The sequence below is a fragment of the Oryctolagus cuniculus genome, chromosome 5 (genome assembly GCF_051225735.1).
Source record: "Oryctolagus cuniculus isolate XC-2025 breed Fujian yellow rabbit chromosome 5, ASM5122573v1, whole genome shotgun sequence".
Lineage (NCBI taxonomy): Eukaryota > Metazoa > Chordata > Mammalia > Lagomorpha > Leporidae > Oryctolagus > Oryctolagus cuniculus.
The window spans coordinates 14,509,201-14,533,018 of record NC_142871.1 but is presented as its reverse complement, the minus strand read 5'-3'; positions in this window follow the sequence as shown (position 1 = coordinate 14,533,018).

Below are 23,818 nucleotides of genomic sequence, written 5' to 3'. Positions count from 1 at the left end.
ATAATAAAAAGTTGCTCTATCAATCAGGCAAGTGGCAGGCCTTGGTGCCCACCATCTTGGGGTGGAGTCTGTTGCTGAACTTCCAGCAAAGGTAGAAGTTTCCAAAGGGGACCTCCATCTTGGGATGGAAGTCCCACCCTCTGTGGCAGGAAGTGTAGCATTTGCCTTGTTTAATGCTCTGCCTCCCTGATGCTAAAATATTCCTAGGCAACCAAACCAGTTCCCAGCATGAAATTAACAATTGAAAGCATGCTTGATTTGAAAATCAAAGATCCTGAGGGAAAGCAAAACTTTCAGTACCCTTGGCACCAGTCTGTAAAATAAAGTTTCAACCTAAAAAATATGTAAATTATCCATAAAACACATTACAAACAACTTAAAAATTTGAAACTAGCCCTCTGCGGATATCCTTCTCATCTCTCCCTGAGTTCCATTAGCACTAGCAGCACCTTCTCAAAGCAAGAAACAGCAAAAGAAATCAGTCCATGTTTTTTCTGACCCCCTAAAATCTATACAGAAATGTGGCCCCTTAAAGTTCCACAGAAATGCCAACTGGGATGCCACATGTGTTACCGGAATTTGGGATGCCATACGATATCACCATATGCTTATTAATAAATCTCCAATATTCATAAGCCCAAGAGGGTTCTTGCCTAATATTTAGCGAAGAATTCTAAATACTGGCACAGATAAACGAGCCAGCATGGTACATTTTAAGCTTTTATTTAGTGAGAAAGGTGCATAGGAAAGTGAGGGCTTTATCTAAGAGAGAGAGATAAATCTGGGTTCATACTGAGCACCAGGAACCAGCCACATGGAGGAGCATCTAAGCCAGGAAGCCTAGGGTGGGTGGCCTGAAGGCCACATGCCCTGGAGGCACAGGGATACAGCAAGCCCCCTCCTGGCAAGAAGCCAGGGAAGAAGAGAGGGGCAGGATACACTGTGTCCTAGGCTTTTAACCCACTTCCAAAGGGGAGTGGTTAATTAACCTGATTGGCTGGTGGACACCCAGGTGTGGCCAGGTAGGGGCATGAGGTCACATAGGGTCATGGGGAAGGTATCAGGTAGGGCATGAGCTCACACAAGGATGTGGCAAAGACGTGGTCTTCCAGCTCACAAACCTAATTCATTTTTACCTGTATGCTTACCTACTTCATTACCAGTGTTAAGACTCAAAGAAAACCCATATATGTGAATCATTGTTTGCCTGTTTGAAAGCCCGAGCCATGGGAGTGGCTGTGGTTTCTTGTGCAGGCCTGGGATAGCTAGAGCCATGCACTGCGGAGCCATGCAGGACAGCAGCTGCCTCTCTGCTGAGCACAGGAGCAAGGCCTTCCACCCCACCGCAGATTTTTGCACCAGTGGGAAGTCAGTGCATCCCCTGTGGCTGCCACTTGAATGGCCATTCTGGGAGTGGCCCAGTCCCTACACATGCAAGCAGACCAGATCGGTAGAAGGAGGGATCTGGTAGCTTCCAATCCCATCTCATTTGTTTGTGCTCCCACTTCTCCCCCAAGGCTGCACCCACTGTGATTGCTAGGCCACTTGCTGCTGGAACAAAGTGGGCAGGTGGTGAGAAGTCACAGCCAGCTGGATCAGAAGAGGAAAGAGTGGGCACTCTCGGATCCAGGCCCCACACCCTGTGCAAGAATCTTCAATCTCCTCTTTCCCCAGGTGAGGCAGGGTGCACAAGGTAGCAGTGCTCTCCCTGATTTAAAAGGAATCCACTAAGGCAGATGGGAGAGGGAGTGGAGTGCAAGAAGATGAGTAGAGTCAGAAACCAAAGGAAGCCAGCTCGTATGTTGTCAATTGTTCCTTTTAAACCAAACAAATATCAATAAATAGTCTCAGTGGAATTCCTCCATTATTAAGGGTCCCATCTGGGATGCCATTGTGATACCATCCTGCTTATTACTATTTTTTGATGTTAATAAGCTTGTGGGCTCTTGCCAGATATTCAGAGAAGAATTCTGAATACTGGCTCAAATACACCAGACAACACAGTAAGTTTTTAGGATTTTATTCAGTGAGAGAAATGTGCAGGAGAGTGTGGGCTTTATTTAGGAGAGTAAGAGAAGTCTGGAGACTAAGTTCAGTCCATACCAAGCAGAGAGCAGGCTCCATGGAGCCACATGGAGCAAGCATGCAGGCAGGAAATCACAGAGCAGGTGGCTAGAAGACACGGGGCAACAGGGCAACAAGCAGAGCAAGGACAATAAGGGAATCATGTGATCCTTTTTATTTCAGAGGCAACATTTGTAATATCACCTTTTCCAGCTCTGATTTTATTAATTTGGATCTTGTCTCATTTTTTGTGGTTTATTGGGCCAATAGTGCATAAATTTTATTCATTTTTTAAAAAAGTTCTTATTTCAATGATCTTGTGTATTTTTTAATTTTAATTTCGCTTATTTCTTTCCTAATTTTTATTATTTCCTTTCTATTCCTAATTTGGGTTTGGTTTGTTCTTGTTTTCCTGGGTCATTGAGATGCATTGTTAGATCATTTATATGATATCTTTCAAATTTCTTGATGTAGGCAGTAACTGCTATAAACTTTCCTCTTAAAACAGCATTTGCTGTATCCTATAAGTTTTTATGGTTGTCCACTTTCTTTGTTTCAGATAATTTATTGATATCCCTTTTGAGTTCTTCTTTGACCCATTCAGGATCATTTTATTCAGATCCATGTGTTTGAAACCATAGCATGGAGCTTTTCTGACCACAAGGGAATGAAAGTGGAAATTAACACGTGTTTTTATATTGTCTGCATTTTCTTACGTTGTTAATTTCCAGCTCCATTCCATTATGGTCAGAAAAAATACGTGGTATGATTTCAACTTTTTAAAATTTATTGAGACTCTTTTCATTGCTTAACATATGGTCTATCCTAGAGAACATTCCATGCACTGATGAAAAAATTGTGTATTCTGCAGGTGTGGGATGAAATGTTTTTTAGATATCAATTAGATATACTTGGTCAATGGTATAGATTAGCTCTTGTATTTCTTTGTTGGTATTTTGCCTAGTTGATCTGTCCTTTGAGGAAAATGAGTTATTGAAGTATCCCATTATGATTGTATTGGATTAAATCTCTTCATTTAGGACCATTAACATAACCTAACATTAGGACCATTAACATTACAACATTGTTTTAAATATCTGTGTGCTGTAGCATTGAGTACATATACATTTAATATAGTCATACCTTCCTGTTGAGTTTATCCCTTAATCATTAGATTTGTCTTTTTCAACAGATTTGTCCTGAAGTCTATTTTGTCTTATATTAAGATAGCTACTCCCACTCATTTTTAAATTTCATTTTTGTGGACTGTCTTTATATCCTTTCAGTTTTAGTCTGTGTATATATTTTATTGTTGAGGTGTGTTAGTTTCTTGTTTTTAAATTCTTTCAGCCACTCCGTATCTTTAATTAGAGATTTTAGGTCATTTATATTCGTGGTAGTTATTGATAAGTAATGAGTTATTCTTTCTTTTTTTGGTAAAAATTCATGTTTTTTTTGAATCTCCTTTGCACTATTATTATGAGTTTTTCTGCTTTCACATTATTTCATAAAGTTGGTTATATTTCTCTGTTTCTTCATCTAGTACACCCTTAAGTATCATTTGTAAGGCTGGCCAAGTGGTGATAAATTCTTCAATTTTTTTGGAAGGTCTTTATTTCAACCTCATTTATAAATGACAACTTCACTTGGTATAGTTTTCTGGGCTGACAGTCTTTTTCTTTAAGGATTTGGATTATATCTCTCCAGTGTCTCCTAGCCTGTAAGGTTTCTGATGTGAAATTTTATGTCAGTCTAATTGCAGATATTTTAAAGTTAATATGGCATTTCTCTCTTGCACATTTTTGGATCTTTTCTTTAAATTTTACTTTTGAAAGCTTGAATAAAATTGTTAAGTTGTTATCTGATCACATCTATTTGGTGTTTATGTGTTTCCTGCACATGGTGTCTGTATCTACTCAAAAAAGAGAAAATTTCTGCTATTATCTCACTGAATACATTTTCTAGGCAATTCTGGTTTTCCTCTCCCTCAGCAATGCCTAAGACACATATATTTGTCATTAGATAGTATCCCATAGATTGTGAACAGTGTTTTAGATATGCTAATATTTCTTTTTTATTTTTTTTCAGCTGAGTGATACATATCAATTGTTTGTCTTCCAGCTCAGGTATTCTTTCTTCTACCTCACTGAGTCTGTTATTCAAGCTTTCCATTGTATTTTTTATTTGACATATTGAAGTCTTCATTCCTGATATTACAGTTTGATGTTTTCTTTAATATTTTTATTTCCCTGCAGAATTTCTCATTTGTGTCATCCAAAGACTTCTTTAACTTTTGTTATTGCTTCTCTGTGTTTTTAAGTAATCTTGAAATCATTCTTATGGGTTCCTTATCAGATATTTCATCAATTTCTTCATTTTCACAGTCTAATGTTGAAGTATTATTGTTTTACTTCTGGGGAGTCATTGTCTTCCTTGTTCACGTTTCTTGTATTTCCATGTTTATTTTTATGCATCTAGAGAAAAAAAGTTATTGATGCTCCCTCTGAAGTTTTTGTTCTTGGGAATACACCTCTATGTGGATGCATAGCCCATCTATGGGATGCTGCATCTTCAGGAGATTGTCAGAGGTGTTTGCTGAGTGGGATCACGGAGCTCTGGCCAGCCTCTGTGGGTGTGTCAATAGTCTAGGGTAATACCCAAGCTATTTGTGGTAGTTCTCCTCTGTAGTCAGTAGAGGAAAGTGATGATTACCCTGACTGGCATGATAACAGCCTCCACCCTTCCCTCTCTGTACCAAGTGAACATTTCTGTGCCTTCACCCCTGACTGACTAAGGCACTTGGAATGTACAAAAATATTTGCACTCCATAATGTGAGCATGAAGTGTTCTGCAATGTCTGTTCCCAGCATGCAGGGAATTCTGAGATTGTGGAGCCAGGCTCAGTAACTTCCCCAAGTCACAGCCACATCCCCTGCCCTTCTCAATTTCTCAATCTATTGCACCATCACAGGTTTCCCAGTCACAGGGTGCAGAGTTCCCAAAGTTACAGGATGCAGAAGGACTCACTCTCTGCCTTATGAGTTTCCCCATCCAAAGAGAGAGCAGCCATACACCTGAGTCAGGTGCTTTGGTGGTAGGAGCGGAGGGCAAACAAGTGGGCCCCCTGCCTCCCACCAACTCTCTCTGCCACACTTTACTCACCTTTTTCTGGAAAGATGATGCTTCTCCCATTGTTTACCAGGTGCCTTGATGGGGGAGGGGAGGGAAGCAATGTGTGCTCTGTTCACAGAGTTAGGTGGGGACCTGGTGCCTCTGCCAATTTGTCTTCCTAGACTCAGTGTCAGCAGGGATGATGGGGCCCTCCCCAGACAAGATCACTAGTGGAATAAATGCTTCTACAGACTCCTCTCACCTCACTCTAGAAAGGTAGCCTCCCTGCCAGCCACCAGCTATGAGAGTTGCTGGTGCTGTCTTGTGACTGCTGTATGTCTGTCCAATCCTTGCTGCTCCATGGAGTCTCCTTTCTGTAGACTTTTCCCAGAAAAATTCTCTCCTGCTATGTCCCATGAATGCAGACCCTCTTCTGTTTTTCTGCTATCTTCCCAGGATCAAAATCAGCGTGCCTTTCCCTTATTTTTTTCCAGAGTGGTTTGACTTGGCAAATTCCAAAACTGTGATTTATGTCTTCTTTTCTGAGCAAATCAATTATTACGGAAGATTCTGACCATTTTGAACAAGCTTAGAAGAAGGAAATGAGGAAGGCAAGAATAAATCCTGTGGTATTGGATTAGAGTTGTAGGTCTCAATGTGAATTCAGGATGTCTGTCTCTATAGCTCTAGATACAAATGCAACTAGGTTTGTATATATCACCACATTTCTGAAGCCCTGTGCACTAAAATGGCCTAGAAGCTACAACACCCCAATATTAGTGGCCCATAAAGCATCCAGATATTGGTTAATAAATATCAATTTGCAACCAAAAGACCCACAAGTCCATGGAGAAATGTCAGATTCCAGTACTGAGCAAGTGCTATGAGTTTAATTTTGTTCTCTCCAAATTGCTAAATTCATATACAACCCTCCCCATCCTGGTCTCAGAATGTGACCTTATTTGGAAATTGAGTCAGTGTTGATAGAATTGTTAAGACGGGATCATTAAAGTGAGACCTAACTTAATGTGACTGATAAAAGCCGGGAAAATGGCATGTCAGGATTCAGAGATGGCGCACAAGGAAGATGCTGTACAATGATACCAGAAGTCGCCCTCCGTAAGCCAAAGAGAATGACCTGGAACAGAGCCTTCTTATAATCCTCAGAAGTAACTAAAGCTGCTGACACCTTGATTTTGAAGTTACAACCTCTAGAACTGTGAGGAAATAAATCTCTGCTGTGTAAGTCACATGAATGAATAATAAGACAAATGTGACAAAATGTTAACCTTGAGGAATTTGGGTGAAGTATATAGGGAATTCCTTATATTATGTTTTCAACTTTTAGGTAAGTCTGATTTAATTTCAAAATGAAAACTGCTACACTTGTTAAGAGGTTAAGTAGACAAGAAGGTAAAAGAAGAAGGGAGGTTTGTGGTGTATAGTGCTTTTCTTGAGTTTTAAGGTAGGTGGTGAAATGCCAGCAAATTCTTAGCACCTCATTATTGAGTAGATATCATGAGTCCAAAAGAAGAGAGTGCTTTTAAGAAGCGAGATGATCAGATCTGTCTCACACATGTGAAGTCTGTTATTCAACCCGTGTGGTAATTATTTTTACCAGAATGAAAAGTGAAGGCAATATCTTGATATTGAAATAGCAGATTTCAAGATCATTTTAGATTTTTATTAAAATATTAGAATTTGTTTTTTCACAAGAAATAACTGAAACTTGTTTTGCCTAGGTTAAGGGAAAAAATGATTATCACAGAGACATAATTCTAAAAGGAAAAAAGTAGGAAGCATGATACAGAAGGAAAAGATCCACACAGGTGGTTATCAAAGACAACATTAAAAACCCTGCTTATAATTCCTAGTGTAGGTTGCAAAAGCAGAGTGCTTCAACATGACTGCTGATTTTGTTATTAAAGGTGTTTATATAGAAGGGCTGTTCTCAGATTATCAACATCTATTTAGGCAAAATGAAGTCTATGTGAAGAGCAATTAATCATGGTTCACTTGCCAACTGTCTTATTTAGAAAGCATTTCAATTAGTCTTCCAGTCTAATAGCACATACAACGCACAAGTCCAGATCCTGGTGTTTTCATCACTAATGGCAGGGGGGAGGCATCTGAGTTTTGAACGGCCAGAACCACTTGAGTCAGTGCTCCAGGGACATGCACTTCTCTTCCACTAGCAAAATCAATAGCTCTTTAAATCGTACTATTTTATAAACAAGTGCCCCAATAGCCACTCTTTTCAAGCTATTATTTTCCTTCATTTTTTAAAGATTTGTTTCTTTGAGAGGCAGATTTACAGAGAGGCAGCAACAGAGAGAAAGGTCTTTCATCTGCTCCTTCACTCCCAAAATGGCCATGATGTCTGGAACTTATCCTATCCCAAGCCAAGAGCCAGAGTTTTCTCCATGTGGATGCAGGGACCCAAGCACTTGGGTCATCTTTTACTGCTTTCCCGGGCCATAGCAGAGAGCTGGATCAGAAGAGAAGCAGCTGGGACTTGAACCGGCGCCCATATGGGATGATGTTCCTAGAGGAAGAGGCCTATTTTACTATGCCACAGTGCCAGCCCTTCCTGCATTTCTATTACCCACAATCCACATACACATATGTAAAAGCCAGAAATATTTTTTCTCATGGAAGCTGTGTTTGTTATTAGCTTCATTAAATATAGCCTGGAGTTCATTTCCCACTTCCCCACAAAATAATTCTGTATTATTTTTAGACATATTTGATAAGCTTACTTGTATCATATTTGTTGATTATCTCTATATATTAGATTATATTCCTATTATTACAGTTTCTAGTTGACCACACTGTACCAAATATGCTGTAAACCTCGTGCAGCATCATTCTCGCTTCATGCCTAGCATCATTATTCGCGTTTCCCTATATAGTGTGAAACTCGGAAAGTGCTAAGGGATAAACAACTTCTTTAAATTTTCTGCAGTTTCTTGGGAAAATCAGCCAGATGGTTTGTAAAGCTGTTTTTCATACTGTGTGCCATAAAACACCTTGTGGTGTTAGTGAGCATAGCCTCAAAAGGAGAAAAAAAATCGAGTGAAGGAGTTTATTGGATTCTCCACTTCTTTGGTACCTTATTTGTAGAGATAGGCTGTACAGAAAGAGCTAAAATAGATTTTCCCCTTCCCTGCTGCCTCTTTCAGAACTGTAAATAAAGCATTTTGTTATTGATCTTCTGCCTGTACCACCTGGAGCAATAGTTTTGATCTATAATTCCTTTAAAACAGCTCTCAGCTACCTAGGTTTATCCCCCTTTTCTGAACTTAACCTTCTGTGAAGTTAGCAAAGGAGTGTATTTTAAAACCTCATGGCTTATTTGTACAATGAGAAAGAAAACAAACTCGGCAATAGAACAAATTATACTGCTGGCTGGTTCTTAGATGAGTAGCCTTGTTGCTTAAGTATGACAATTCCTCACACACCTGCTTCTAAGATCACTTGGACTATTGGTTCCAAGCTGTCTGGCAGTGGTTACCATACTTAGGCTTTGGTAACAAGATAATTTCTATCCATACAAGCACTATCCTTTCATTTTTGAAACACCTTGCTTAAATGATTTTGTTTGATCCTTACATTATTTTGATCTCTGAGAAAGATTCAACTCAGAAAGTCTTCTCTGCGGGAGAACATTTGTTAAAGGGTGGGGATGAGGAGGATGAGGACTTAGCAATGAGACTTGGGCTCCTGAGGGTTCACCTGCTAATGTGATGGGCTTCCAGGCCATTGGCCAACACTAATCTCTTTCTTTTTTTTTATTAAACTTTTATTTAATAAATATAAATTTCAAAAGTGCAACTTTTGGATTATAGTGGCTTTTCCCCCCATAACCTCCCTCCCACCCGCAACCATCCCATCTCCCACTACCTCTCCCATCCCATTCTTCATCAAGATTCATTTTCAATTATATTTATATACAGAAGATCAACTTGGTATATACTAAGTAAAGATTTCAACAGTTTGCACCCACACAGATACACAAAGTATAAAGTACTGCTTGAGTACGAGTTATACCATTAATTCACATAGTACAACACATTAAGAACAGAGATCCTACATGGGGAGTAAGTGCACAGTGACTCCTGTTATTCATTTAACAATTGACACTCTTGTTTATGGCATCAGTAATCACCTGAGGCTCTTGTCATGAGTTGCCAAGGCTATGGAAGCCTTTTGAGTTCACAAACTTAGACCTTATTTAGACAAGATCATAGTCAAAGTGGAAGTTCTCTCCTCCCTTCAGAGAAAGGTACCTCCTTGTTTGATGGCCCATTCTTTCTGCTGGGATCTCACTCACAGAGATCTTTCATTTAGGCCATTTTTTTTTCCAGACTATCTTGGCTTTCCAAGCCTGATTCTGAGGCCAGATTGCTGTTTAGGGCATTTACCATTCTATGAGTCTGCTGTGTATCCCGTTTCCCATGTTGGATTATTCTCTCCTTTTTAATTCTATCAGTTGTTATTAGCAAACACTGGTCTTGTTTATGTGATCCCTTTGACACTTAGCCCTATCAGTATGATCAATTATGAACTGAAACTGATTACTTTCATTAGTGAGATGGCATTGGTACATGCCACCTTGATGGGATTGAATTGGAATCCCCTGGCATGTTTCTAACTCTCCCATTAGGGGAAAGTCTGCTTGAGCATGTCCCAAATTATACATCTCCTGCCTCTCTTATTCCCACTCTTATATTTAACAGGGATCACTTTTCAGTTAAATTTTAACACCTAAGAATAATTGTGTGTTAATTGAAGAGTTCAACCAATGGTATTAAGTAGAACAAAAAAATACTAAAGGGAAAAAAATAGTAAATTTTTCCTTGACAGTTCGGACAAGGGTTGATCAAGTCATTGTTTCTCACAGTGTCAGTTTCACTTCTACAGGTTTCCTTTTAGGTGCTCAGTTAGTTGTCACCAATCAAGGAGAACAGATGATCTTTCTCCCTTAGGGACTGGCTTATTTTACTCAGCATGATAGCATGATGTTTTCCAGATTCCTCCATTTTGTTGCAAATGACCGAATTTCATTATTTTTACTGTTGTATGGTATTCTATAGAGTACATGTCCCATAATTTCTTTATCCAGTCTTCTGTTGATGGGCATTTAGGTTGATTCCATGTCTTAGCTATTGTGAATTGAGCTTCAATAAACACTGAGGTGCAGACAGCTCTTTTATTTGCCAATTTAATTTCCTTTGGGTACATTCTAAGGAGTGGGATGGCTGGGTCATGTGGTAGGGCTATATTCAGATTTCTGAGGAATCTCCAAACTGTCTTCCATAGTGGCTACCAGTTTGCATTCCCACCAACATTGGATTAACACTAAACTCTTTGGTGCTTCAGGGGAAGATTCTACCTTGTGCTTGCTAGGAATTAACAGTTCAGAGACCCGGAGACATGGTTTTTAAGCCTGATTTTACAAGCCAAATGCCTAATGTTTGATTTTAGTTTCTACCTTTCCCAAATGCAGAAACTATTTTTCTGCTTTCAGCAAATGCTTAACAACACTAACAGATATAGGAAATATTCTATTCCTTGTGCTGATCCTCATGGAGTTTGAAGTATGTAGGAAAATGAGATCCATGATCTGATTACAAACAACATAAGATGCTGGAAGTAGCAGTAGTAACAGTAAGTGACATTAGCATTGCTAGGAGCTAGAATCTGCACAGAGCACCAAACATTGAGTCTTTCAACTATCAGATTTCCCCAACCATTCTGCATAACTTGTACTCTTTAATGTGTATTTATATTTATCCCGAAATAAAGTTGTATATTCTTCAAATGTAAAATAAGGAAAATTATGTCTTTATTTAAAAATTTATCATCCCTAATATTTCCTTCTTTGTAGGAAGCTATCAAGGGGAGCTCTTTCGTTTTTTTAAAAAATTCTTATTTATTTATTTATTTGAAAGTCAGAGTTACACAAAAAAGGAGAGGTAAAGAGAGAGCGAGAGTGAGAGCAAGAGAGAGGGAGAGAGAGAGAGGTCTTCCATTCACTGATTCACTCCTCAATTGGCCACAATGGCCAGAGCTGTGCAGATCTGAAGCCAGGAGTCAAGAGCTTCTTTCTGGTCTCCCACACGGGTACAGGTGCCCAAGCACATGGGCTATCTTCTACTATTTTCCCAGGCCACAGCAGAGAGCTGGATTGGAAGTGGAGCAGCCAGGTCTCGAACATCCCATATGGATGGGATGTTGGCACTTCAGGCGGCAACTTAATCAGCTACACCACAGCACCGGCCCCCCAAATTATGTCTTTACTAAATACGTTCATTGTATCCCTCCCCCCAATAAGCCCACATCATAACCACCAGAACTTGTACATGGAAACTTGTTTGGATTTCACACATACCTGGCCAAAACTTAAAGTCCACCAAATTATGGCTAAGCATAAATCCTCTCCTGTCAGTTCCTATTTAACTTTAAATGTATTGACAGGTGGGGATTATGACAACAGCTAACTTGGACAGTGGTACCACCAGGATTTATGGACAATTCTCATCTATTTATATAGGCCATTGTAAATGACTGGACCAATTACTTGTTGAGGGTGGAAAGATGATCTAAAATATGGATCACTTGCTCATCAGTTTCTCTCCCTGAAACAATGGTCTTGGGCACCTAACACTGTTAACCTCCTAGGGCATTTGCAGTAGGGTTAATAAACTCAAGTCTTCAAAACCAGCAGCAGTTAGACGTGGGCAGTTAGACAAAGGGGCATCTGTGCAATGTCCCAAGAATATCTTTAGAGTCATTCAAACTAGACAGGTACAAAATCATATTTGGCACTTCTTGGATGAGGCCAGACAACTACAGAACTAGGCTGAACAGAGTTGAAATTTCTGGTCTAGTACCAGGTCACGGAAATCCCAGTTGTTGTCTCTCCTTGCCCCTAAATGTCCCAGTATCTCACTGATTCTCTTTATGCCTTGTCTCTTGAATGCATTCATTCATGTTGCCTCTAACATAAGAAATGCTGTGCAGCTCTAGATGGCTATGAGGCAGAGCTGCCAGTCTATCCCATTGGATGACATGACCAGCCCTCTGGAACATGCAGTACAATCTTTAACAAGGCAGCTACCAAACACCATAAAATAGACAGCATTAGAATACCCATAACAACTCTTCACCCATAAATCAGCTTGAACAAAATACAGAAGATGGATCTTTACCCATTTTACCTCCATAAGATTATGGGGTATTATTTTTGAAGGGGAAATGTTAAGGTAACAAGATAGACTAGATAGGGTTTGTGTGGACGAGGGGCTGAAGAAAATGGGAATTTTCATGTGACTGAATGACAGAAGAAATGTAGAAGCAAGCTTTGAAAGCAGACCTTGTCCTTGTTCAATAACTTGTTTAGTGGGTCCCAACCCTCTCACAGGGTCAACAAGGAAAACCTTCTTACCTGCATCAACAGAGCTATTAGGTCCATTAACACCGTGCTGATGAAGGTTTGAGAGGAATTTCAGAAATTCCACTCCCAAGAAGCTCTACCCATCAGTATCCCAGAAGAGGGCACAAAGAGGAGAAAAAAAGGGCTCTTATCAATATCCATAAAAACTCCAGTGTAAATACAGAGTGGGCTCTGGGTTAATTCCTTGGATATTCATGTAATCTGCGAGGTGTAGCCTCTTCATTCAACGTGGCGAGCATTCTTACTGCTAGAACAAAAAAAATCAAAAAAAGAAAATGGGTCTTTTTAAAAATTTCTATTTATTTATTTTGAAAATGGGTCTTTATAGATGTAAGTAAAGATATAAAGGCTTAAGATAAGATCATTTTGGAATAGAACAAACCCTAAATCTAGCAACAAATGTTCCCATATGAGAGGAGAAAACACAGACAAAACCAGGGAGACACACAAAGAAAAGATACATGAATAAAAAGGCACTGCTTCATAGCCATAAGTCAAGGAATTCCTGGGGGTTCCTAGATACAAGGATGGATTTCTCCTGGAGCCTTAGGAGTCAGCACAGGTCTGTTAACCCCTTCATTTCAGACTTCTGGCTTTTACAACTGTGAAGGAATAAACTTGTTCTGAGACAATTGGCATGTGTGGTCATTTGCTACGGCAACCCTAGGAAACTACTATTCCAGACATACAGAAGACACAAAGGGCCAGTCAGCTGGGGTGGGTGAATTAGGATTCAACATATAGAGAAAAACTATGAGAACAGTTGAATGAAACCTTCTTCCCTTGACCATTTGTGCCTTTTTCATGGCAGAGAAGTTTTATCTCCTGGCTGTAAATTCTGATCCCAACTCTTCACAGGGACCTTGCATTTACTCACTTCATCTCCCTGTCTCCTTTATTTTATTCTCTTTCTAGTTTCTTTCCTGTTAACATTTAAACATATTCTGATGTATTCTGTCTAGAAATATCAGCAATTTTTAATTAATTTGGCAAAGACACTCTATTTAACGAATTTGACAAAAATATTCTCAACAATTTAATCAAGTTGGCAAAAATAAATGCCAACACAATCAAGATACATATAATTTCCATCATCTTAGAAGAATTCCTTATTGATCATTTCTCAGTCAAAATCTTAACCCAGCCCCTAGCCACCCTCAATCTGACTTCTGCTCAAGAAGGTTCATTTTAGCTTTCTAAATTTCATGTGCATGGAATTGTATAGTTTGTATCCTTTCATATCTGACTGTGTTTCAACCAGCATACTGTTTCTGGCATTAGTCATGTTAGATTAGTATTAGTGCATCTTTAATCACTAATTTCTATTACAATATATGGATACACCACAACTTGTTTATGCATTCATCTTTTGTTTTATATTAGAGTTATTTTCAACTTTAGGCCTCTCATAAATAAATTGATATTAACATTTGTAATTTGTTAAGGACATATGTTTTCATTTAATTTTAGGTGCTGATCAGTTATACAATTATATTTCATTTTTGCAGATAATATAAAATAGGCTCGAAGCTCACATTTTTCACGTTCACATCCATTTATTCTTTTTGTTATCTTCCTCTAGAATCTTCTTTCTGGTCTTTTTATCAATATAGAAATCCTTATGCCAGGATTTCAACTCATGTTATAGTTCTATAGACTAATCTGAAGTACATTTATTTAAATCTTCTAAATGGTTCTTTTTTTTAACTTTTATGTAATGAATATAAATTTCCAAAGTACACCTTATGGATTACAATGGCTTCCCCCCCATACCGTCCCTCCCACCCACAACCCTCCACTCTCCCGCTCCCTCTCCCATTCCATTCACATCAAGATTCATTTTCAATTCTCTTTATATACAGAAGATCAGTTTAGCATATATTAAGTAAAGATTTCAACAGCTTGCACCGACACAGAAACACAAAGTGAAAAATACTGTTTGAGTACTAGTTATAGCATTAAATCACAATGTACAGCACATTAAGGACAGAGATTCTACATGAGGAGTAAGTGCACAGTGACTCCTGTTGTTGACTTAACAAATTGACACTCTTGTTTATGGCCTCAGTAATCACCTGAGGCTCTTGTCATGAGTTGCCAAGGCTATGGAAGCCTTTTGAATTCACCAACTCTGATCATATTTAGACAAGGTCGTAGTCAAAGTGGAAGCTCTCTCCTCCCTTCAGAGAAAGGTACCTCTTCCTTTGATAACCTGTTCTTTCCACTGGGATCTCACTCACAGAGTGAGTTTAGGTCATTTAGGTCATTTTTATTGCCAGAGTGTCTTGGCTTTCCATGCCTAAAATACTCTGATGGGCTTTTAAGCTGGATCCGCATGCCTTAAGGTCTGATTTTGAGGCCAGAATGCTATTTAGGACATCTGCCATTCTATGGGTCTGCTGTGTATCTCGCTTCCCATGTTGGATCGTTCTCTCCCTTTTTTATTCTATTAGTTAGTATTTGCAGACACTAGTCTTGTTTATGTGATCCCTTTGGTTCTTAGTCCTATCATTATGATCAATTGTGAACAGAATTGATCATTTGGACTAGTGAGATGGCATTGGTACATGCCACCTTGATGGGATTGAATTGGAATCCCCTGGTATGTTTCTCACTCTACTGTTTGGGGCAAGTCAGCTTGAGCATGTACCAAATTGCACATCTCTTCCCTCTCTTATTCCCACTCGTATATCTAACAGTGATCACTTTTCAATGAAGTTTCAGCACTTAAGAATAATTGTGTATTGATTACAGAATTTAATCAAAAGTATTAAGTAGAACAAACAAAAAAATACTAAGAGGGATAACGTATTAAGTTGTTCATCAACAGTCAGGGCAAGGGCTGATCAAGTCACCATTTCTCATAGTGTCCATTACACTTTAACAGGTTTCCATTTTGGTGCTTGGTTAGTTGTCACTGATCAGGGAGAACATATGATATTTGTCCCTTTGGGACTGGCTTATTCACTCAGCATAATGTTTTCCAGATTCCTAAAAGGGATTACTTTTCAGTTAAAATTTAAACACCTAAGAATAATTGTGTGTTAATTACAGAGTTCAACCAATAGTTTTAGAACAAAAAAAATGCTTAAGTGGATAAAGTATTACATTGTACATCAACCGTCAGGACAAGAGCCAATCAAGTCACTCTTTCTCATAGTGTCCATTTCACTTCAACAGGTTTCCCCTTTGGTGCTGTTAGTTGTCGCCGATCAGGGAGAACATATGATACTTGTCCCTTTGGGACTGGCTTAATTCACTCAGCATGATGTTTTCCAGATTCCTCCATTTTGTTGCAAATGACCGGGTTTCATTTTTTTGACTGCTGTATAGTATTCTATAGAGTACATGTCCCATAATTTCTTTATCCAGTCCACTGTTGATTGGCATTTGGGTTGGTTCCAGGTCTTAGCTATTGGGAATTGAGCTGCAATGAACATTAAGTTGCAGACTGCTTTTTTGTTTGCCAATTTAATTTCCTTTGGGTAAATTCCAAGGAGTGGGATGGGTGGGTTGAATGGTAGGGTTACATTCAGGTTTCTGAGGAATCTCCAGACTGACTTCCATAGTGGCTTAACCAGTTTGCATTCCCACCAACAGTGGGTTAGCGTCCCTTTTTCTCCGCATCCTCGCCAGCATCTATTGTTGGTAGATTTCTGAATGTGAGCCATTCTAACCTCACAGTGGTTTTGATTTGCATTTCCCTGATTGCTAGTGATCTTGAACATTTTTTCATGTGTCTGTTGGCCCTTTGGATTTCCTCTTTTGAAAAATGTCTATTGAGGTCCTAGGCCCATCTCTTAAATGGATTGCTTGTTTCATTGTTGTTGTGGAGTTTCTTGATCTCTATGTAGATTCTGGTTATCAACACTATATCTGTTCCATAGTTTGCAAATATATTTTCCCATTCTTTCGGTTGCCTCTTCACTTTCCTGACTGTTTCTTTTGCAGTACAGAAACTTCTCAATTTTTTGCAATCCCAAATGTTAATTTTGGCTTTGACTGCCTGTGCCTCCCGGGTCTTTTCCAAGAAGTCTTTGCTGGTGCCAATATCTTGCAGGGTTCTCCAATGCTCTCTAATAATTTGATGGTGTCGGGTTGTAGATTTATGTCTTTAATCCATGTTGAGTGAATTTTTGTTTAAGGTGAAAGATAGGGGTCTTGCTTCATGTTTCTGCACGTGGAAATCCAATTTTCCCAGCACCATTTATTGAATTGTCTGTCCTTCCTCCAGGGATTGTTTTTGGATCCTTGATCAAATATAAGTTGGCTGTAGATGTTTGGATTGATTTCTGGTGTTTCTATTCTGTTCCATTGGTCTATCCATCTGTTTCTGTACCAGTACCATGCTGTTTTGATTACAACTGCCCTGTAGTATGTCCTGAAATCTGGTATTGTGATGCCTCTGGCTTTGTTTTCGTTGTACAAGATTGCTTTAGCTATTTGGGGTCTCTTGTGCCTCCATATGAATTTCAGCATCATTTTTTCTAGATCTGAGAAGAATGTCTTGGTATCTTGATTGATATCATATTGAATCTATAAATTGCTTTTGGGAGAATGGACATTTTGATGATGTTAATTCTTCCAATGCATGAGCTTGGAAGATTTTTCCATTTTTTGGTATCCTCTTCTATTTCTTTCTTTAAGGTTTTGTAATTTTCATCATAGAGATCCTTAACGTCCTTGGTTAAGTTTATTCCAAGGTATTTGATTGTTTTTGTAGCTATTGTGAATGGGATTGATCTTAGAAGTTCTTCCTCAGCCATGGCATTGTCTGTGTATACAAAGGCTGTTGATTTTTGTGCATTGATTTTATATCCAGCTACTTTTCCAAAACTCTTCTATGAGTTCCAATAGTCTCTTAGTAGAGTTCTTTGGCTCCATCTGCAAAGAGGGATAGTTTGAGTTCTTCCTTCCCCATTTGTATCCCTTTAATTTCTTTTTCTTGCCTAATAGCTCTGGCTAAAACTTCCAGAACTATATTGAATAGCGGTGGTGAGAGTGGACATCCCTGTCTGGTACCAGATCTCAGTGGAAATGCTTCCAGCTTTTCCATATTCAATAGGATGCTGGCCATGGGTTTTTCATAAATTGCTTTGATTGTACTGAGGAATGTTCCTTCCATACCTAGTTTGCTTAGAGTTTTCATCATGAAAGGATGTTTTCTCTACATCTATTGAGATAATCATATAATTTTTCTTTTGCAGTCTGTTAATGTGGTGTATCACATTTATTGATATGCGAACATTGAACCATCCTTGCATACCCGGGATAAGTCCCACTTGGTCTGGATGGATGATCTTTCTGATGTGTTGTTGCATTCTATTGGCCAGAATTTTATTGAGGATTTTTGCATCTATGTTCATCAGGGATATTAGTCTGTAATTCTCTTTCAATGCTGCATCTTTTTCCGGCTTAGGAATTAAGGTGATGCTGGCTTCATAGATAGAATTTGGGAGGATTCCCTCTTTTTCGATTGTTCTGAATAGTTTGAGAAGAATTGGAGTTAGTTCTTTAAATGTCTGGTGGAATTCAGCAGTGAATCCATCTGGTCCTGGGGTTTTCTTTGTTGGGAGGGCCTTTATTACTGTTTCAATTTCTGTCTCAGTTATGGGTCTGTTTAGGTTTTCGATGTCTTCCTGGTTCAATTTAGGTAGGTTGTATGTGTCCAGGAATCTATCCATTTCTGATAGGTTTCCCTGTTTGCAGGCATACAAGTCCTTGTAGTAATTTCTGATGATTCTTTTTATTTCTGTGGTGTCTGTTGTTTCATTTCCTTTTTCATCTCTGATTTGGTTGATTTGGGTCTTTTCTCTTCTTTTTTTAGTTAGTTGGGCCAATGGGGTGTCAATTTTGTTTATTTTTTCAAAAAACCAGCTCCTCGTTTGGCTGATTTTTGGTAATTTTTTTTGGATTCAATCCTGTTGATTTCTTCTCTGGTTTTAATTATTTCTCTTCTCCTACCAAATTTGGGTCTGATTTGCTGCAGATTTTCTAGATCCTTGAGATGAATTGAAAGCTCATCTATTTGGTGCCTTTCCAATTTCTTGATGTAGGCACCTATTGATATAAACTTTCCTCTTAACACTGCTTTTACTGTATCACATAAGTTTTGGTATGTTATGCTGCTATCCTCATTTACTTCCAGGAAGTTTTTGATTTCTCTTTTAATTTCTTCTATGACCCATTGTTCATTCAGGAGCATGTTGTTCAATCTCCATGTGTTTGCATATGCTCTAGGGATTCCTGAGTTGCCAATTTCCAAATTCATTCCTTTGTGGTCTGAGAAGCTGCATGGTATGATTCTAATTCTTTTGAATTTGCTGAGACTTGCTTTATGGCCTAGTATGTCGTCAATCCTAGAGAAGGTTCCATGTACTGCTGAGAAGAATGTAAATGCTTTCTGTGTAGGATGAAAAGTTCTGTATATATCTGTTAGATCCATTTGGGCAATGGTGTTGTTTAAGTCTGTCCTATTGATCTGTCTATTTCTGAGAGTGGAGAATTAAAGTCCCCCAGTACTATTGTATTGGGGTCTAAGTCTCCCTTTAAGTCCCTTAACAAATCTTTTAAATAAACTGGTGCCCTGTAATTAGGTGCATGTACATTGATAATCATTATATCTTCCTGTTGAATTGTTCCCTTAATCATTACATAGTGCCCCTCTTTGTCTCTTAACAGTTTTTGTGTTAACGTTTATGTTGTCCAATATTAAGATGGCTATACCCGCTCTTTTTTCATTTCTATTGACATGGTATATCTTTTTCCAGCCTATCACTTTCAGTCTGTATGGATCTTTGTTGGAAAGATGTGTTTCTTATAAGCAGCAAATAGATGGGTTTTGTTCCTTAACCCAATCAGCCAACCTGTGTTTTTTAACTGGACAGTTCAGGCCATTAACATTCAATGTGACTATTGATAAGTAGTAACTTTGTCCTGCCATTTGCCAAAGATATTTTCTAATATATGTTTTGAACTTCCTGTGATCTTTTACTGGTAGGTTTTCTTCCTTTACCTTCTTTCATATTGATGACCGTGTTTCTGTGTTTCTGTGTGTAACACATCTTTAAGCATCTTTTGCAGGGCTGGATGAGTGGCGACAAATTCTTTCAATTTCTGTTTGCTGTGAAAGGTCTTTATTTCACCTTCATTCACAAATGAGAGCTTTGCAGGATATAATATTCTGGGCTGGCAGTTTTTCTCTCTTAGTACCTGGGCTATATCTCGTCATTCTCTCCTAGCTTGTAGGGTTTCTGATGAGAAGTCAGCTGTGAGTCTGATTGGAGATGCTCTGAGAGTAATCTCTCGTTTCTCTCTTGCACATTTTTGGATCTTGTCTTTATGTTTCACTGTGGTGAGTTTAATTACAACGTGTCATGGTGAGGATCTCTTTTGGTCATGTTTATTAGGGGTTCTATGAGCTTCCTGTACTAGGATGTCTCTGTCCTTCTCAAAACCTGGGAATTTTCTGCTAATATCTCACTAAAAAGGCCTTCTAATCCTTTCTCCCTCTCCATGCCTTCAGGAACTCCTAGAACCCGAATGTTGGGTTGTTTAATAGTATCCTGTAGATTCCCAATAATATTTTTTAGATTTCTAATTTCCTCTTCTTTTCTTTGGTTTGACTGTATATTTTCCTGTGCTCTGTCTTCTACGTCTGATATTCTCTCTTCTGCTTCACCCATTCTGTTTTTAAGGCTATCTAATGTGTTTGTCATTTTATCTATTGAATTCTTCATTTCATTATGATTTCTTGTCACTATCACAGTTTCATGTTCTACTAGTTGTTTCATTTCATTTTGATTCTCCTTAATGTTTCATTTTCACGAGAGAGATTTTCTATCCTGTCCAGTAAGGATTTCTGTAGTTCAAGAATTTGTTTTTGATAACTTATTAATGTTTTTATCATTTTTTCAGATCCGCTTCTTGCATTTCTTCTATCTCATCATCTTCATAATCTTGAATTGGGGTGTCCTTTTTCATTTGGGGGCATCATAGTGTCTTCCTTGTTCTTGTTACCTCGGTTTCTGCGTTTGTTTGGCATTGTAGAGATATTCTTTGATTTCTTCGCTGTGGTGCTTTCTCTCGTTATACTACGACTCCAGATTAAGTGGACTGTCTGCTTTTGATGGATCCTTACAGGCTGTGATGGGTGTGGCCAGAGAGCTCTGTTTGGTTTTTCAGGGTTAAGGGTGTGCCAAAAGTGACTCTCCCAGATTGTTCTCTTGCTCTCTCTCTCTCTTTTTTTTTTTTTTTTGACTCAGAAGGGAAGTAATTCCACACAGCTGAGCGGAATTGAGGGTAGTTGATGTATGAAATCTGGTCCCTGTGGGTATTAGTCTGCTCTACCCTTGGGACCACATAAAGAGTTTATGCAGCCCTCAGTGTGGTCTCAAATTTCTCTGCAGTCTCTCACCAGGTTGCCAAGGTTACCGAGTTTGTGTACTTGGTGAGTTCTCTCGCCCCCCCCTCAGATTTTCACAGTGTCAGTTCATTAGCTCCACACTTTCACTAGATCCTAACCTCCTGTTATTTCTCCCCACCAGAGTCAGGTTTTTCTGCTTGGATAATGTCGGGCGCCACTTTACATATGTAAAATGGCGCCTGCTCTTTGTCTTGCCAGCTTTGTAAGGTGAGTGGAGAGAGAGGCTAATGTCCATGCTGGTTCCCCTTATTTGTTTTTTTCTCTCCTCCAGTCTGCCTGGTGAACTTTCCCCAGTGGGGCTTCAGGCCTCGTTCCCTCTAGGCTCTTTCTGCCTTTCCCCACCAATGTCTCGGGTTACTGAGGTTTTTGTCTCACCTCCCCTTCCAGCGCTGGAGCGCAGGCTCTGCAGCTCGGCTTCTGCAGCTTGGCTCCTGCGGCTCGGCTCCCACGGCTCAGCTTCCACATGGTGGGTGACCTTGCTCTCCCCATAGGTCCTCCATGTCACATCCACTAGATCCGGAAGAGTTTCGTCTGCAATTTTTTCCTGAGGCTACAGTAACTCCACTTTTATTAAACTGTCTTTTCCTGGACTATCGGTGCGTGCCCTCACTATTCCGCCATCTTGGCTCCGCCCCGGCTTCCACTGTTTACACATGCATTTGGAAATGGTGCAAACACTGACCTCTTTCATCTCCAAATCACGACTCTTTAATTTGCCTTTGCAATTTGATTAGCCCAAAGTGTTTCTTATTGGATACCCTTTTTGCAAATAAATGGATCTCAGAACAATATGAACATTATTTCCTCTTCTTTTATATCCATTATAATGATTTATTTATTTATTTGGAATACAGAACTACAAAGAAAAGGGGAGATACACACAGAGAAAAATCTTCCATCAGCTGGTTCACTACCAAAATGATTGCATCAGCCAGGGTTGGGACAAGCAGGAACTCAATCACAGTAGGAGTTAATTATCTTCATATCTTAATCATATTAATGTTCATATCTTTCTATATTATTGAATTGAGCTCCAGTATGCTTTGAATATATTCTCCAAAGATCATACATTGGAAAATTAGTTCCCAGTGAAACAATTTTGACAGGTGGGACTTTTAGAAATAATTAACGCTTTAATGCCACAAGTTTGGCCTAATTCCCTCCCTTCTCTCTCACATTCTCTCTTACCATGACATTATACAATATCAAAACCCTCATCAGATATGGCTGTTACTTTGCACTTCCTAACCTACCGAATTATGAACCAAATGAACTCCTATTGTTTATAAATTATTCAGTCTGTAATATTCTGTCATAGCAATACAATGTGAACTATGACAACCTCTTGAAGGTTGCTGATCTGAAACCAGGAGTCAGGAGCTTCTTCCAGGTCTCCCATGTGGGTGCAGGGGCCCAAGGACTTGAGCCATCTACTGCTTTCCCAGGCCAGCAGAGAGCTGGATCAGGAGAGGAGCAGCTGGGACTAGAACCGACACCCATATGGGATGCCGGTGCTTCAGGACAGGGCTTTAACCCACTGTGCCACAGCACTGGCTCCAGCCATGTATTGTTTTTATACAATGGATAATTAATGCATCAGTATAGAATATTAGTTGTTACAAAGGTTCTTTTGAATGAGAATAAAAGCAACAACTTCCTACTAATTATCTTTGAGTGTGATTAGATAGAGATATCCAGGTAGATTTAGGAACCATCAAAGGCAACAACCTCTATTTTATGTCCAGCTACTGAAAGACTATGCTAAAGAGGCATTTCAGAAATAACAGATTCTGGTTACTGAAGCAGAATTGAAAGAAGGGAAGAATTTTGATTTTTTAAAAACATGACTTCAATGCCATGAGCTATAGTAGAGAAATCATTTGCAATCAACCAGATGGAAGACAATGATACCTGCTTTCTGGTTGACAAGGGTTCTTGCCACACTGTCTCTCAGAAATCATCAACATACAGGGAAGCTATCCAGAATGGCAAAAGCAATAGGTTGTAAATGGCTTTGCCTTGACTTCTGAACCCCAGTGTTTTACAGGGATAGTATGTGTGGTGCTGGAAGAAACAATATCAGCAAAAAAATAGACCTCTGAAACACAGAGACAAGAGATTTTTTTTTAATCTCCATAATCAAGACTAAACTCTTGAAATGACTAAGTTGGGGTTCTTGAACTATTCATAGGTTGGAGAGAAATATGTTCTTATGATGAAGGGAAAGTGGGTATATAATAAGAAATAATAGACAAATGATGGTATTTTGTTCACCAAATTGGTAAGGAAGCAGTTTTATTTATTTGTTGGATTTGGATCTTGCAGAGGTGTTAGTACTAATATTCCAGTGCTATCTCAATGTGTGGTCTAGGAATTTTCTATATTATACTGCTACCTTTGAATTATTTTGAAACAATATCTGATGGAAAATTGAAAGAGGTAGAATTTATTTGTATTGTCTCATCATGATCATGCATATCACTTTCATCCATTTATTTTGATATCTTCAAATGTGAATATATATATATATTATTTACGTTATACCGAGTAATGTTTATTATTACTGACTTGAGAACTCTTGAATTATTCTGAAGCTAAAGAATCTTTCCAGAAACATTATTTATGCCCATTATAATGAAAAGAACCTTCTACTTTTCCACCAAATTCATTTAGCTTTACATTTAAACTTAGAGCTTAGATGAATATAGTTAAATTCTGGTAATGGTGTTGTACATGTGTTTGGACTCTATGTTGGGGCA